Consider the following 13,715-nt stretch of genomic DNA (forward strand, 5'->3'; position numbering starts at 1 on the left):
CCAAACTACATAACAACCTGTGATTCAGTTAGATCAATATATTACCAAGGTAGCTATATAGTTTAATGAAAATCCAAGTTGATTTGAAAAACTTATTAAAAAATGTAAAGTGTACTATCTAAATTTTGTCCGAACTGCAAATTCTAGCTTTTTTTACCAAGATTAATTTAATTCTGAAATTTGACAGCAATGCACCAAACTACATAATGACCTGTGATTCAGTAAGATCAATATATTACCAAGGTAGCTGTATAGTTGGATGAATATCCAAGTTGATTTGAAAAAGTTATTAAAAAATTTAAAGTGGACTATCTAAATTTTGTCCGAACTGCAAATAATAGCTTTTTTTACCAAGATTAATTTAATTCTGAAATTTGACAGCAATACACCAAACTACATAACGACCTGTGATTCAGTAAGATCAATATATTACCAATGTAGCTGTATGGTTTGATGAAAATCCAAGTTGATTTGAAAAAGTTATAAACAGAATTAAAGTGTACTATCTGAATATAGTCCGAACTGCAAATTCTAGCTTTTTTGACCAAGATTAATTTAATCCTTAAATTTGACAGCAATACACCAAACTACATAATGACCTGTGATTCAGTATGATCAATATATTACCAAGGTAGCTGTATAGTTTGATGAATATCCAAGTTGATTTGAAAAAGTTATTAAAAAATGTAAAGTGTACTATCTAAATTTTGTCCGAACTGCAAATTCTAGCTTTTTTTACCAAGATTAATTTAATTCTGAAATTTGACAGCAGTACACTAAACTACATAATGACCTGTGATTCTGTAAGATCACTATATTACCAAGGTAGCTGTATAGTTGGATGAATATCCAAGTTGATTTGAAAAAGTTATTAAAAAATTTAAAGTGTACTATCTAAATTTTGTCCGAACTGCAAATTCTTGCTTTTTTTACCAAGATTAATTTAATTCTGAAATTTGACAGCAATACACCAAACTACATAACGACCTGTGATTCAGTAAGATCAATATATTACTTAGGTAGCTGTATAGTTTGATGAAAATCCAAGTTGATTTGAAAAAGTTATAAAAAAAATTAAAGTGTACTATCAATGACTCTCTGAATTTTGTCTGAACTGCAAATCCCAGCTTTTTTGACCTAGATTAATTTAATCCTAAAATTTGACAGCAATACACTAAACTACATAACGACCTGTGATTCAGTAAGATCAATATATTACTAAGATAGCTGTATAGTTTGATGAAAATCCAAGTTGATTTGAAAAAAGTTATAAAAAGGATTAAAGTGTACTATCTGAATATAGTCCGAACTGCAAATTCTAGCTTTTTTGACCAAGATTAATTTAATCCTTAAATTTGACAGCAATACACCAAACTACATAATGACCTGGGATTCAGTAAGATCAATATATTACTTAGGTAGCTGTATAGTTTGATGAAAATCCAAGTTGATTTGAAAAAGTTATAAACAGAATTAAAGTGTACTATCTGAATATAGTCCGAACTGCAAATTCTAGCTTTTTTGACCAAGATTAATTTAATCCTTAAATTTGACAGCAATACACCAAACTACATAACAACCTGTTATTCAGTTAGATCAATATATTACCAAGAACTGAATCTATTTTAAAAGAGTAAAATTCATTTTATTCCTTTTTATAATCTTTTTCAATGTTTACCATAAATTGAATGCAGATTTCATAAAGAAACACACATATTTTAGAATATTCCATGTTTTTATTCTTATAATTGATAAAATTTACAATTAATGTTCGGGAAATTTCCCAAAATATATGAAAGTTTTAAAATATTTGTGGTAAAGATGTATGTGACAACTTTTAATTCGGGAAATGTCCCAAAATCATTTTCAACATTATTATTTATAACATATATGTTGACAAAGAATGTTGACAAACAGATCTGAAACACATTTCGGGAAAAATCCCGACAAAAATAAACTAAGTAGAAAATGTATAACACAAATGTCTTCGAATATTTTGGGATTTATCCCGAAAACAGAACGTATATGCTAGAACTCATGACTAATAATTTCTTTTCATATTTCGGGAAAAATCCCGAAAATATAAATCTATTATCAGGCACACACTTGTTACATAGATTTTTTTTACCCATTTCGGGAAAAATCCCGAAATAAAATCTGCAAGAAAATTTTTTTAAATTATGCTACAGATTTCTTAAACATATTGGGAAAAATCCCGAAAAAACAAAATCTATAAGATATTACAACACAGAATTTTGATACATTTAGAAAGTTTTTATGTAAATTTGTTTCCAACATTTATTAAAATTTTGATTCATAAAAAATATGTTTCTAACTGAAAAAAATATGTATTTTGTTTATAACCATACTTTTCATTACAGGTCCGAAAAAAGTATTTTCTAAGAAATATTAAGGTTGCTCTCTACTGCATCTCTTTTGTCATGCTTTAGTAATTCCCTAAATATAATATCAACCACATTTGTCCCACAAAAAGGGGGGCCTAGGCCTCCTCTAAATCCTCCTCTTATAAGTGGTCGATTTTAAACTGGCCTAAGCATAAACTTTCCATATAAACTGCAAAAGATTCTAAGTTATAAAACGATGAATTAGGGTTCAGGATAAAAAAATCCCCAAGCACATGTATTGTCCAAAAGCTTATTCAACTGCATATAAAATATCCCTGACCTACTTTTAGTGGTTCTCCTTAAACTGAACTTATCACAAATCTTACAGTGTAAACTAAGGAAATTTTCAAAGTCAATATTCCATTACTGAGAGGATGGTGAGGAGGGCGGTGCTTTATGGGATTGAGATGCGTGTCCATAACACATTATACCCTGCTTCCACAATCAGATTTCCATATTCAGTAACTTATTTGTAATTACTTAAAAAATCAATGACTTCATAATGAACACTTGAAAGTACAAATTTTCAAGTTTATTTGACCATAACATCATAGTAAACTATTGTACACAAAACCTTAACCTACTGTACTGTTTGTACATCTTGAAAACAAAATGATTGATAAAAACTAGTTTCAACTCATTACTTCAAATGCCAATGAAATTTTAAAATAGGAATAAAAAGAAAAAACTCAAACTCAAAAATATTCAATAATGTAGCCTCATTTCATTATCCTAATTTGCACAATTTTGTTTTTGTCACAGAAAACATGGAAGAAACTTTATCTTTAATTATATTTTTCTAAATTTCTTTGTTCTCCACAACAAAATATCAGAAGAGTGCACACGCTGAAATGTCTCGCCTTCTTAACTAATTATTGATGTTATGTTGATAGTCCTAAATATAAAGCTTTACTACCACTATCACATAAACTTAACATGATCCAAGAAAATGAGGTCAAGGTCATATAAACCAAACAAGAAATACATGTACACCTTACAATCATTCAATACACTAAATATAGTTGACCTATTGCTTATAGTTTCTAAGAAATAGACTTAACCAAGAAAACTAGACATTGACCAATGAACCATGAAAATGAGGTCAAGGTCAGATGAACCATGCCAGGCAGACATGTACAGCTTACAATTCTTCCATACAACAAATATAGTTGACCTATTGCTTATAGTTTAAGAAAAACAGACCAAAACACAAAAACTTAACACTGAGCAATGAACTGTGAAAATGAGGTCAAGGTAAAAAAAAAACTTGCGAGACTGACATGTACATCATAAAATATTTCCATACACCAAATATAGCTGACCTTTATTGCATATAGTATAAGAAAAAAAGACCACAACTCAAAAACTTAACTTTGACCCCTAAACCATGAAAATGAAGTCAAGGTCAGATGACATCTGCCAGCTAGACATGTACACCTTACAATCATTCCATACACCAAATATAGTAGACTTATTGCAAACAGAATAAGAAAAACAGACCAAAACACAAAAACTTAACTAACCACTGAACCATGAAAATGAAGTCAAGGCCTTGATGACACCTTCCAGTTGGACATGTACACCTTACAGTCCTACTGTACACCAAATATACAAGACCTATTGCTTATAGTATCTGTGATATGGACTTGACCACCAAACCTTAACCTTGTTCACTGATCCAAGAAATGAGGTCGAGGTCAAGTGAAAACTGTCTGACAGGCATGAGGACCTTGCAAGGTACGCACATACCAAATATATTTAACCTATTACTCTTAATAAGAGAGAAATTAACATTACAAACAATCTTAACTTTTTTTTCAAGTAGTCACTGAACCATGAAAATGAGGTCAAGGTCAATGGAAATGTGACACACGGAAACATCGTAACATGAGGCATCTATATACAAAGTATGAAGCATCCAGGTCTTCCACCTTCTAAAATATAAAGCTTTTAAGAAGTTAGCTAACGCCGCCACTGCCGCCGCCGGATCACAATCCCTATGTCGAGCTTTCTGCGACAAAAGTCGCAGGCTCGTTGAAAAAGAAAAATACTGTTCTAAAATTAAAGAACCTTAGTGAGCGCGCTCACATACCCCCACGTCCTCACATTGTCATTGGAGAAATAAAATATGTGTAAGAAAAAAAAATTGAATCATAATTTCCTGTCAATATGCACATCTACATAGTATGTCCTTATTATCTACAAAGTTTCATGAAATTCTGTTGTGTGGTTTCAGAGGAGTTGTGATGACAAACTGTTGCAGTAGTACATTGAAGCAAATAAGTTCAAAGGGGTGTAATTCCTAGAAAAAAAATTGAACCGTAATTTCCTGTCGATATGCACATCTACATAGTATGTCCTTATTATCTAAAAAGGTTTCATGAAATTCTGTTGTGTGGTATCAGAGGAGTTGTGATGACAAACTGTTGCATAGTACATTGAAGCAAATAAGTTCAAAGGGGCGTAACTCCTAGAAAAAAAATTAAACCGTAATTTCCTGTCGATATGCACATCTACATAGTATGTCCTTATTATCTAAAAAGGTTTCATGAAATTCTGTTGTGTGGTATCAGAGGAGTTGCGATGACAAACTGTTGCAGTAGTACATTAAAGTAAATAAGTTCAAAGGGGCGTAACTCCTAGAAAAAAATTTGAATCGCAATTTTTCTGTCGATATGCACAACTACATAGTATGTCCTTATTATCTAAAAAGGTTTCGTGAAATTCTGTTGTGTGGTTTGAGAGGAGTTGCGATGACAAGAAACAGGACTGACGGACTGACGGACTGACGGACTGACAGACGGACAGACGGACGGACGGAAGGGTCAAAAACATTATACCCTCCGCAACTCGTTGCGTGGGGTATAATAAAATACATGTTCTATATAATATTACAAATACATACAATAAAATATAACTACAAATCATAGTAACATGTGAATAAATCTTCATAACATGTGCAATGCTTGTTATATTCAGACGGAATTATTACATGTTAATGTAAATTGATCTGTTTCTTTACTGATGACTGTTTCTCTTCCTTTCACTCCTGCCTATAAGAGAAAAGTAAAATAACATTAAGTAAAATATAACAAAAAAGTGCTATTCCGCTGAACATGCTAAATGTAAATATTAATGGTGAAATCAACAATTTTGATCATGTTGATAGGTTGAGACTATCACATTTGACATTTATAACAAAACTTCTTTTCCCCCTCTGACCATTTTGATTACCTTGTGTGACTTTTCACACAATCAACATGATCATAATGTACATAACTTTTCTGACATTTTATATCAATAAAGATAGTATAGCCAATAATAGTTTTCAAAATTATTTAGTGTAGAGTTGAGTTCTTTTCCCTTTCTCCAATTGAATGTTCCTGGCAACCTGCATTCTTTTATGTTACTTTTTTTCATTTAACAAATAATGATCAAGATTTAAAAGGGGAGCAATATTGAGTTTTCATGTGGCTTTCCAAAGTCAAGACCGTTCCTGTCACCCAAAGTTGTATCTTAAGGAGGCTTGAGGGTATAAAAATTCAGCACAAATTTAAACTTTCTTTTTTCATTACACATTTTTATTTCTTACACTATAAGTTGTTACTTTATGATATGGTACAAAAATCAACCAAAAAAATCAATTCATTTTGGCCCCAGATGACTTTTGAATTGTTTATATCATTTAAAAAGCTCCAAATTATCTCCCTTTAATGAAAAAATGCCATTTTTTTGCATTAAAATTAAATATCTTTTTTAACTCTTCGGTGACCTGTATTTTTATTATTTTTTTCAAATAAGCTGTACTCAAATAAGCTGTACTAAACTAAACTATTCTAAAATTTAAGCGATTTCTGTAATTTAGTTCTTTTTTTATTTCGACATTCCCTTTTTTTCTCCTATTAGTTCAACAGAAAAAAAGTAACTTAACAAAAATGCATGCTTCTTTCGAAGGCAGATTGTGAGCTCAAATGAACGGTGACCCTATACTTTTATTTTATTTTTCTATTAAGTATAGGATAAACTTTATTTCTAGAAAAAAATAGCGAAATCCTATATTTAAAAACAAATATTGAGATATACCCGCGAGCCCCCTTAAAGCTTTTGTTTCAGGGAATTTGGTGTTGACAGTAGATGTTTGTGTGTTTTTGGTTATTCAATTGACAATTGAGATGTTTATTAAATTCTACAATCACTTGTTGATCATTTCAAGACAGTTGACCTATAAAAATATGATGAAACCTTTTCAACTGATTTTTATAGTTTGTTCTTATGTTGTGCTGTAACACAACTGTCCAAGGTTAGGGGAGGGTTGAGCAACCAAAAACTTGTTTAACCTGCCACATTCTTTATGTGCCTGTCCCAAGTCAGGAGCCAGTATTTCCATGGAAATTGTTGGTTCATGTATGTTATATATTTGATTTTCGCTACTTGTTTTGTTATAATAAATTATATAAATTAGGCCGTTAGTTTTCTCAAATGATTTTGTTCATATTTTTTCTGATCAGGGCCTTTTATAGCGGACTATACAGTATGAGTTTTTCTCATTGTAGAAGGCTGTACAGTTACCTATAACTGCTTATATCAACTTTATTCAAACTTTGGTGGATAGTTGTCTCATTGGCAATCATGCACCTTCTCCTTATTTTTATATAAATATAGGTCAAAACTGCATAGATCTATGCTGTTTAGTTATTTTTTGTGTTGTTGAGTTGCGTTTTATCTGTAATAAACAGGTAAACATTCTTGAAACAATGTTTTATCTATGTGAACATCATGGATTATTTATTCCTTTCAAAATTCTGTGAATAAATAAATGGGGAATGCGTCCATGGAACACAGATTATGCCCCCACTTGCATATAACATTTTAAAGGGTCATAAATCAAGAATGGTAAAAGTGACATACAGTACCCAAATGAGTACTTGATCTGAGTTATGTGGTTATAAGCATTGTGTATAAGTTTCAGAACATTTGGTTAAGCAAACTTAAGTTTATAGTGAACTAAAATGAATACATGATACCTCCGTCGCTTTTTCAAAGAATAAGGTCTTCAACACAGCGAGAAAATCACGCACTATAAGTGTTTCTCGTTTCTCTTTTTTTTTTATATAGATTAGACCATTGGCTTTCCCGTTTGACAGCTGGTTTCACACTAATCATTTTTGGGGTCCTTAAATTAATAATAGCTTACTGTTCGGTGTGATCCAAGGCTCTGTGTTAAAGACCGTACTTTGACCTATAATGGTTTTTCTTTTACAAACTGTGACTTGGATGGAGAGTTGTCTCATTGGGACTCATACCACATCTTCTTATAACTATGTACAAACATACAAGGATAAAACTTAATGCCCTCCTCCGCTACGACGGGGCATAACAAAATGCATATACATATAAAGCAGCAGGACTCTTATTAAGACTGAATATGACAGTACCTTATTCTTTATTCTTTCATCTTATCCCCTGCATGATTGCTGACATGAATTTTGGTTCTTTATTTCTTTTATGTCCAGGCAATTTTGGTATGAAAGCACCATATTTCAAGCTAAGTGTACCCATGATTTGTCCTGGGTGTATTTTGATAAAAATGATAAATGTTGACTGCATCTTTTGGTGTCTCTCTTGTAAAACAATAATGCAAAGTCTATGTGTTTTGTTTAAAATTACAAATCATAGGAATTAGCCAGTAACATATATTGTATTATAATGTCACTTCTGAAACAATCCTGACCGGTGACTGTACAGTTTCAGCATCCTTTCCTTTGTTCTGAATTTTTCTGATATTTAGCTGAAAGCAGGATCAATATCTTCATGTGTGTGGCAAACAAGTACTAACGACCAGAGAACCTGAAAAAAAATTACCTGTTGAGTTCTCGACTAGTATCATTTATTTATCCATTAAAGAGATAGAGCTTTGTTAGAATTTTGAAAGGTGGAAGCAGTATAATTACTTTAATACACTAAAATATGTAATAAATAAAACAAGAATGTGTCCATGGGACACGGATGTCTCTGCTTGTAAATATATCTCTAATTTATCCTTTTTTCTATTAATAAAGTAACATAATATGAGAATGATGAAAGTGACTTGATCAGTGTTTGGTGTTAATAAGCATTAGAACAAGGAATTATTTGAATCTGGAATAATTTTGAATTCTGGAAAATTGAAACGAAATTTATGATGAAAACTAACCCAACTAAATAGGGTTAGCCATGCGCGCATGGCTAAGGGGGGTTAGTTAGTTCATACTGAAAGAACAGTGAAAGTAAAATTATCCTTAGCCATGCACGCATGGCTAACCCTATTTAGTTGGGTATGTTTTCATCATACATTTCTTATCAATTTTCCAGAATTCAATATTATTCAAGATTCATATAATTCCTTGTTTTGTGTATAAGTTTCATAACACTTGGTTGAGGCAAAGAATAGCTAAATTGCAATTAGGGTTTTGAACTAGTTTTCAATTACTTCAAGTTCCCTGATATTGATTCATGTTTTTTTTTATTGCAGTACGTACAGTAATAATCTGATGGTTTAAGAGAGCACAATACCACGACAACAACATATTTATCAAAATATCATTTTGATTTTGTTCTTTCTTAATATTCCACAACCACAGAAGAGAAAAATAAATTTCCATATCTTGCCCTGTTAATGAGTCGTAATGAAAATTATTCATCAAATACACATTTTGGTTATGTTGACTTATTTGTAGATCTTACTTTACTGAACATTATTGCTGTTTATTATATGTAACAGTTTATCTCTATCTATAATAATAATCAAGATAGTAACCAAAAACTGCAAAATTTCCTTAAAATTACCAATTCGGGGACAGCAACCCAACAACGGGCCGGGTTGTCTGATTTGTCTGAAAATTTCAGAGCAGATAGATCTTGACCTGATAAACAATTTTACCCCCATGTCAGATTTGCTCTAAATGCTTTGGTATTAGAGATATCAGCCAAAATCTACATTTTACCCCTAGGTTCTATTTTTAGCCATGGCGGCCATCTTGGTTGGTTGGCCGGGTCGACGGACACATTTTTTAAACTAGATACCCCAATGATGATTGTGGCCAAGTTTGGTTAAATTTGGCCCAGTAGTTTCAGAGGAGAAGATTTTTGTAAAAGTTAATGGTCGACGACGGCCCTTTGGGCCAGGTGAGCTAAAAAAAGATGTACAACAGGTGTTTAGAAATAAAGAAGATAATGCACTCCAAATAATTTTTTTTATTTATATTAGAGCTGCCATGAGAAAAGACATATGATAGATTTTATAGCAATGTGGGAACTAAAATATTAATGTACAATGTAATGTATGTGCCTGTTCCAAGTCAGGAGCCTGTAATTCAGTGGTTGTCGTTTGTTGATGTGTTACATATTTGTTTGTCGTTCATTTTTTGTACATGTACATAAATTAGGCCGTTATTTTTCTTGTTTTCAATTGCATTTGTCATTTCGGGGCTTTTTATAGCTATGTGGTATGGGCTTTGCTCATTGTTGAAGGCCGTACGGTGACCTATAGTTGCTAATTTCTGTGTCATTTAGTCTCTTGTGGAGAGTTGTCTCATTGGTAATCATACTACATCATTTATAAGCATAAATCAAATAAAGTTACGTACAACATTTAAAAGTGTTGATGTTGATAACATTTCTGATAAATCCAATTTTTTTTAGGAGAATTTCTAAAATATATGAATTTATGAGGGCTTGGAACCCCGCTAACATGTTTAACCCTGCCACATTCTGTGCCTGTCCCAAGTTAGAACCTGGACAATCAGTGGTTGTCGTTTGTTGCTGTGTTACACATTTGCTTTTCGTTAATTTTTTTGTATTTTTATAAGGCCTTTAGTATTGAATTATTTTACATTTGTAATTTCGGGGCCTTTTATATATGACTATGCAGTATGAGTTTTGCTCATTGTTGAAGGTTGTACTGTGACCTATAGCTGACTGACAGACGGAGGGACAGGGGTAAAACAATATGACTGCCAACTTTTAGTTGCGGGGACATACAGAGTTATACACTTTGTTTAAAATACTATTGAAAGATCATAATTTAAATTATTCATGTTTACAGAAGTCTTTTGTTAATGTTTATATTTGTATTGTGTTGTGTTGTTTTGTTTCTGTATCACATATAAGTCTAAAAGTTATTGACCACCAAAATTTTCAAAGAACAATTTCAGCATTTCCCTCAAGGACCACCAGGAGAAAAAAGATTTCAAGAACTCTGTAATGGAGAGAAAGAATGGATAGGGTTCAAAGAATAGAGAATATTGGACAAACATGTGCAGAATAAAGGGGCAAACAAATAAAGAATAGAAAATCAATTGCAAAAATAATACAGAATATTGAATAATAGGGCACAATTTAAAAATACAGTAAATAGACATGATAGAGATAATATAAATGGGCAAAATAAATAATGAATAGAGAGAAAAATGGTCTAATATTTAAAAAATAAAGACAATAAGGACCCCTCAACCAAACCCTCATTTAGCAGAACAGTAAAAATGATAATTATCTACTTTCAAGGAGTGTTTAATATGTGGACATTTTCAAACAATTTCATACATTCCCATATCTTTAACTATTTGATCATTACTTACATCTGTCCATTATTATGCTGTCTTTTAGATCACATTGCATTTGAAGCTGATGTTCAATACTTGCACAGTTGTATATATATATACACCTAGAAAAAAAATCTGCAAAAATAAGATAAAACAGTCTTGTGTAACTGTCATACTAGTTAAGATACAGAATCGTGTGACTTTCTAACAGAAAATTTACATCACATCAATGAGAAATTGCAAAAAGTAAATAAAATTATTCATTTGTCGCTTTCGTTGTTGAGGTTACATGAGTGCATTAGCTGCCTTATTTTTACATGTTCACAAATCAGTATCCGGGAGAGCTGTAAATATATAGAGGCTCTGCACCCTCCCCCTGGAATGTTGTGCTCTGAAGGGAACCAGGTGCTTTTTCTAAGGAGGGAAAGAGTTTAAAAATTATCCATCATGTCCTCACATCTAATTATTAAAAGATGATTTAATTGATCATTAAAATGTGTATCAGAGTCAGAACTTCTCAATGTTCATTTTTTGGGGGAAAATTTATTATCCTAATTTAATGTTTTTATTGTCTTAAATTAAGTGACTGACACAGTACTGAGGATAACATTTTCATATCTCTTCATTTATATCTACAAATTCTAATGATGTTTCACATCCTGGGGGATTAAAACCCATGAAATTGAAATTTTTCACACATAATTGACTAATAGTAGTAATTGGGAATGTAAACATGTAATAAATATTTTCCCAGTAGGCAGTTTAACCAAACTTAAGATACAGACAAGACATAATAAATCTATTATACTATATACACAGCATGCACAGGACATGTGCTCCTATCATAATGATGAACTGAGTCTATACTGTCCCTTTAACAAATAATGCACAGTTAAAAAATTTTGTTATTTAGATTCTGTGAATTTTTTTAATTTTAAATATTCTTAGTTTGTTTGAAATAGATATAAGTTGTATACTTAATCATCTGTAGAATTTTTTTATTAATGAAAAAAAAAAGAATTAGCTTAACAGATTAGTCTATAAAGATTATAGTCGATCCAGGTAATTTCGTACACGCAGTTGATCCGAGAACACAGTTATTTTGTAGTGCATTTCTTTTAGACAATAAGTGGAAATAAAAAAAATCCAACCTGAGCTTTCTCAATAATATTTTTACAGTGTGTTGTACTACTTAACTTTTGGGACAACTTATATAAAAATTATAGAAAACTTCATCGGCTCTAACTCAAAATATGGACAATTTTATGTTAAGGGGGTCTTGAAATCTTGACAGCTTCCAAAATTAATGCTAATTTTTAACCTTTTTCAGCTGGAACAAATCACTATTTTACTTTAAAATTCATAATTCAAATTTTTTAACAGTGTAATTTTATCCCCCTACTTGCTATTTGAGACAAAAAAACATGAAGAAATAAATTTGGAAGGGGGATAAAAAAAAAATGGCAAGTAACACCCTGGCCACACTAGTTAGGGACTATATTCGTGGACAATGAAAATCAAAGGATGATAACTGTGTTCCCAGACCAGGTAATTACTGTACATTTTGCTTGTTTATTAAACAGGGAACCAAATGACTTTCATTTAGGACCAAAAGTGTACGGAATTACCCTGACTGACTCTAATGTAAGATCAACCTCCTCCCCAAGGTAAGATATGTGCATGCATTCATAAACTGGGGCTCCAGTAGGAGATACACCCTTATGTCACAAGGCTTTTACCCTAAAGATCGAAGCGTGTCTAGAAATTGCTTCAGATTACTTTTAAGCAAATAGAACAGTTTTGACCATTTAAAAGATCCCAAGTACATGTAAATATTAATGACTCACATTTTAGATGACCAACAATGTATTAAGAAATTTTCAAAGAACATATATATATATATATATATTGTGAACGGACTGATCTGACATTCAAGTAAAAGTAACGTTTTCTGGATACCTTCTTACTTAATGCTAGCGCAGTCACGAAATAACCAAATAAACCCAGGTTCTTTACATAAACAATGAAGACCAGTTCTGCCCTGGACACCTTGTCACACTAGGGGACAAGTGTCTACAACAACCGACATAACGGACAATTCTCTGGGAGGACAAAGCTAATACTTGACCGGGAAATGATTATGACAAGTATAAGCCAGCATTCTAGGAAGGGAAGTCTTAAAGAAATAATACCTAAATTATCATATTTATTTCATACCAAAATACACAATAAATATTCTTATATTATGACAGTAAGTTGTACAACAATACAGAAGTTAAATAAAGGGGGAAAATGTATTACTTTAAGTAGGGCTTTTAAATTGTACCATTTGAACCATTTTAGTCCCAAGTCCTAACGTTTAAACCCTAATTAGTGCCAACACATTTAATAGACGAAGTGGTCCAGAACAGTAATAGTAAACAGCATGGCTGTAATGACAACTGATAATTACCTTCGAGGAAAGTATGAATTCTGGACAATGTATTAAATGTGAATTCAGTATATAATTAATAACAAAATGACTTAACAAATGGTACTTTCTTAAAATAAGATTTGCAATTTAACCAACACAATCTTACCTTTAACTATTAATAACCGGTTTAGAAAAGGAGTACAGTTATTGTGTACATAAACACAGGTGAAAGTTTTCATGTAAACAATAGTAATTATATAAAATGTAAATATGCTTAAACTTAAAAGGGAGCTAATAAATTACTCTTAATTCCAATAT

At 31.6% G+C, this 13,715-nt stretch overlaps 1 long non-coding RNA gene across 1 annotated transcript; it reads right to left on the minus strand.

Moving 5' to 3' along the window:
* Positions 1 to 5,274: 5,274 nt before the first annotated feature.
* LOC127709858 (uncharacterized) lies at positions 5,275 to 11,087 on the minus strand. Its single transcript, XR_007985835.1, has 3 exons — positions 11,021 to 11,087; positions 7,841 to 8,252; positions 5,275 to 5,458 (listed from the first exon to the last, which is right to left on the minus strand). It is a non-coding gene; the product is annotated as an uncharacterized LOC127709858 (long non-coding RNA).
* Positions 11,088 to 13,715: the final 2,628 nt, after the last annotated feature.

The sequence above is a fragment of the Mytilus californianus genome, unplaced genomic scaffold (assembly GCF_021869535.1).
Source record: "Mytilus californianus isolate M0D057914Y unplaced genomic scaffold, xbMytCali1.0.p SCAF_7, whole genome shotgun sequence".
Taxonomy (NCBI): domain Eukaryota; kingdom Metazoa; phylum Mollusca; class Bivalvia; order Mytilida; family Mytilidae; genus Mytilus; species Mytilus californianus.